Genomic DNA, 5,216 nt, shown 5'->3' with positions numbered 1-5,216 from the left:
TTTTAATGTAGACTGCAGCACTCACAGTGGCCCCGTGTTGAGCAAAGTCCAGCAATAAACACACTATGGATATCCTAGAACACTGTAACAATCACTTTCCCAGCACATTGAGTCACTTTGAATTTTTTTTGTACTGGGCAACCAACATGTTTCCACTCTATATAGACACACTTGGTTTCGGGCTTGTAATGGTGCGCAAAAAAACTTGTCACCACTGACGATTCCTCTCAGAAAGTCAAACTCTCCTGCAGTAAAACACGTTAAGCGTCCAAGCTCGTCGTCATTCGCTGGACCTTGTGGTTGTTTGTCAGCTTCTCAGGCATCCAGCAAGCACTAACTTAACGAAATTCTGACGTGCCACGAACAATATCGTACACTGTACGACAGGAAATGTTGAATTGCTGCGATAAGGTTTGCAGCTGCACACGCCACCCTCTCAGAATTGCTGCCAGAATGACTCTGACATCCTGCAGGGCTGCAGCTGTTACCAACTGCCTGGACTGTGGTGAATCACAAAGATTCACACAGCCCTCTCGAAGAGTGCACACCACCTGGAGACAGTGCTACAGTCCATATAGGCATCCCGATGCACGCCACAGATGTCCTTGTGAGTTTCACTCAGTTTATGCCTTTGGCTCACAAATAGCGAACTACACTTCACTGTTCTCCACAAGTTGACAAGTTGTTTCGTAGTGCAGGCTTTTCTCTCTATAGGTGCACACGAAAACAAAATACGCTTTGTAGCAGAAGTTTTGAACTCTATAGTTGCGAAATTGCAGCATTCCAGCTGCATTGACGGGGAAGAAAGAAATATTGTTTGTTGCTTCCTGATCCTCCCTTGTAACACTTTGCACCAAGACTTCCAAGGTAAAGTAATCTGTTAGGCAAAGCAAATTACTAAGAAAAAAAAATAATAAAAATGGAACAAAATAAATCAGATTAAAAAGAAGTGGTAACAATGTCACCACTGGCTTTTAACATGTCATTCTAAGACATCTTTTGATGTCACTGTCTGGACTCAAACTCGGACTTCTCGTTTACTGGAAGCAGTCGACTCCACCATTAGGATGCCTGAGCACGCCTCCAGGCATGACTGAAACTTCTGTTGCCAGTTGTGTTCCCACCTGTGATTTTGAAGCACTACCACCAGGGGTTCTGCCACTGCGGGGTGTGTGGGTAATGGACTAGCACTACTAGGGGAATTGAGTTAGTGGAGGGTGAGGTATTACCTTTTGTCATTTACAGTCGGCCCTGTCTTGTTGGTTTAGGTATTCATTCCAGCTGCTGTTATTTCAGTCTAAGTAACACCACCATAATTTTTAAAACAAGTGTATATGTTTTGAAACAGTAAGTTGCATAAGGCATCTAATGTTCCAGTTATTCATTCCAACATTGGCCTCTTTATATGAGGCTATATGAAAATCCCTTTTAAAATCTGCTTCCGACTGAGCTTTATGTGAAACCTTCCAGGATTGTTGTCTTAGTAATACATTGTGATGTACAAGTTCATGGACTTCTGCAACCAGTGTCATTTTGAATAATATGTTTTTTGGAAATTGGCCATGTTATTATAAAACACTAAAGCAACTAAACTGCTGATGTTTCTACTGGTTCAAATGGCTCTGATCACTATGGGACTTAACATCTATGGTCATCAGTCCCCTAGAACTTAGAACTACTTAAACCTAACTAACCTAAGGACAGCACACAACACCCAGTCATCACGAGGCAGAGAAAATCCCTGACCCCGCCGGGAATCGAACCCGGGAACCCAGGCGCGGGAAGCGAGAACGCTACTGCACGACCTGATGTTTCTACTGACTTTCTGCTGTCCTCTTCTGGCTGGCTTATTCCTCCATACTAATGCACATCTTTCCCTATACACTGCCTTTTTTTGTCATCTGGTAGCTACTGATGTCACATGTCTGAGATGTTATTGGACAATTTGAAGAGAGGTTGCTATGAAGGGGAACAGCTGTATGGTAGCTACTCTTGTGACTAATTGGACAGCAACTCCAGTAGGTGATTGGTAGGAGACGGCATTTTGGCTTGCTATTGCCTGTGCCACTTTCGTAAGTGACTGGTACTTGATAGCAAATTGGCAGTTTGTATATGTGGGGTTGTGTATTCCCACAGCTAAGTGTTAAGACCACACGGCAGTTCTTTGTTGGCTGCTGTTTGTGTTGGTAAATCTGGATCAAGTGGAGCTGCCCACTGGCGAACACATACGGTCTGCTCGGTTTGAAATGCTGGGGGCCATGTCGTATCTAACTTGCAGCCATCCTCAGCGTTTGTGCTGTTAGGAGGTTTGATTATTTCAATAACTTCCCTTATTTTTCACTGCCGCATCCAGGGCCGCTGAGAAATCGTGCAAGGTTCTGGAAAATTGATTGAATGGCCACATTCCTGGTGGTGCAACTACAGCTGACTTCTAGTTCTGTGCCTGTTGTACATTGACGTTTGTATTCAGATACTAGAGTGCAGATGGGCCTGACGGTCTCACCAATGTAGACATCACCTGAATGACAATTTCACTCTGTAGCGGAGTGTGTGCTGATATGAAACTTCCTGGCAGATTAAAATTTGCCCCTGAAAGGCAAAGGTCCCGAGTTCAAGTCTCAGTCTGGCACACAGTTTTAATCTGACAGGAAGTTTCTCAGACATCACCTCCTTCTCGCCGAAGTTCGTAGATGCCTGCAGTGTGGACAATATGCACGGGATCCTTAGAGGGCCTCAACAGATATCTGATCATGTGGCCCCTCTCGAATATGGGTTTAATATCCAAAATTATTTTATTGGAAACATTTTAATGTAATTTGGACATTTTACATGGAGTAAAACAAGCTTAGATGGACCAATAAGAGATGTGAAAAGAGATGGTTTCATGCAGAATCGAAGAGAGGATTGTACAGAAAACACTGACGAGGAGAGACAGGATGACAGGTCATGGTGTTAAGACATCAGAGGATAACTTCATCCACACTAGAGGATAACTTCATCCACCTAAAGGGTAAAACTGTAGGGGAAGATAGAGGTGAGAATACATGCAGCAAAAAATCGAGGACATTGGGGGCAAGTGCCACTTGGAGATGAGGGGGTTGGTGCTGGAAAGGAAATTGTGACGGGCCACATCAACCAATAAGGAGACTGGTGACTCAACAAAAAAATTATATCTCCACAAATTTCAGAGTTCTCAAAAGAAGTGGCTGCTGTAGTGACAAAGGATACATAGCGCCAAAAAAGAAAAAAAAAAAACATATAGCCCTGTATCCCTGATGTCAATCAGCTGTAGATTATAGAATGTGTTTTATCTCAAATACTATGACCCTTTTGGAGAACAAAAATCTCTTCTACAAATATCAACACTGATTTCACAAGCAGGCATCGTGAATCTCCGCTTTCTCTGTTTAAATGCGGGATCCAGAACACTGTACATGTAGATACTGGGGTTGGGGCAGGAGGCAGGGAGAGGCTTGGGGGGGGGGGGGGAAGCTTCTAGTGGCTGGTGGGAGAGACTTGCGACTCTCCATCTCTCACTCCCCACAACACTCTCTCCGTGGACCAGGAAAGAGCTGGCAGTCGACTGAGCACAGTGTAGGGGTACAGGTGTGTGTGTGTGTGTGTGTGTGTGTGTGTGTGTGTGTGTGTGTGTGTGTGTGTGTGTGTTTTTCTCCTACAAACTTAAGAAAGAAATTTCATTCCAAAAGCTAGCAAAGCAAAGCTTTGTACCTTTTGTTCGTGCACCTGTTAACGACACAGTGCTTCTGCCTTTCAGTGATTCGTCTCCTTTATTCTTAAATAATTTGTTATTGTCAACCGAGCTTACAGAGTATCAGACCAGATTTGTGTCTGCACTTTGAATGGAACAAAATCCACAGCAGTAAAGGTAATTTCAGGAGTACTCCAAGGAAGTGCGATAGAACAATTATTATTGTAACGTCAGAAGCCCCGTGACCAATTATTATTGTAACGTCAGAAGCCCCGTCAGGATTTTTGCAGATGACGTGGTTGTCTGTGAAAAGGTAGCCATGTCAGAGGACTGCTGTGAGCTGCAGGGAGAGCTGCGAAGGACTGATGAATTTTGCAGGGCTGGCTCTTTATTCTGAACATAATGAATGCAACATACTCCTCATGCATAGGAGAAGAAATTCACTACTTTACAGTTAAACTGTTGGTGATAAACTGCTGGGAATGGTAACTACCATTAAGTGCACTATGTGATCAAAAGTATCTGGACACCTGGCTGAAAAGATGTACGAGTTTGTGGTGCCCTCCATTGGTAATACTGTAATTCAGTATGGTGTTGGCCCACCCTTAGCCTTGATGACAGCCTAAACATCAATGTAGACCTGGCAGCCACTCAACCATGAAATCCAAGTTTTCTCGCCTCCCGCCAAACTGTCATAGTACTTGCAGTGGATCCTGACGCAGTTTGAAATTCCTGTGTGATGGTCTGGATAGATGTCTGCCTATTACACATTTCGACCCTCTTCAACTGTCGGTGGTCTCTGTCAGTCAACAGACGAGGACGGCCTGTACGCTTTTGTGCTGTACGTGTCCCTTCACATTTCTACTTCACTATCACATTGGAAACGGTGGACTTAGGGATGTTTAGCAGTGTGGAAATCTCGAGTACAGACATATGACACAAGTAACACCCAATCACCTGACCACGTTCAAAGTCCGTGAGTTCCGTGGAGTGCCCCATTCTCCTCTGTCACGATGTCTAATGACTACTGAGGTCACTGGAGTACCTGGCAGTAGGTGGCAGCACAATGCACCTAATATGAAAAATAGAGGTTTTTCGGGATGTCCGGATACTTTTGATCACATGCTGTATCTAGGAATAACCATCTGGAATGATGTTAAGTGGAATAACGACATAAAATAAATAGTTGGGAAAGCAGATGCCAACCTAAGATTCATAGGAAAGATCTTAAGGAAGTGTAACTCATCCACAAAAGAAGAGAGTTATGGGATGCTTGTTCAACCGATTCTTGAGTATTGCTCGTCAGTCTGGGACCCCTGACAGGTGGCGTTAACAGAAGAGGTAATGTGTCAGTCTACCACTCCTCACTTTCCTGCTTTGTCTCCGTATTGTACTCAGAACTCCAGTATTCATCACTTGCAATCACACAACTGAAACATTTGTTGTCATAGTCAATTCTATCGAACGACGCATGTTTCTTAGAGTGCCCATCTGCTCATTTCAGTTG

Source organism: Schistocerca piceifrons, chromosome 11, assembly GCF_021461385.2.
Source record: "Schistocerca piceifrons isolate TAMUIC-IGC-003096 chromosome 11, iqSchPice1.1, whole genome shotgun sequence".
In the NCBI taxonomy this organism is placed as follows: domain Eukaryota; kingdom Metazoa; phylum Arthropoda; class Insecta; order Orthoptera; family Acrididae; genus Schistocerca; species Schistocerca piceifrons.
Note: the sequence above shows the minus strand (reverse complement) of the source record.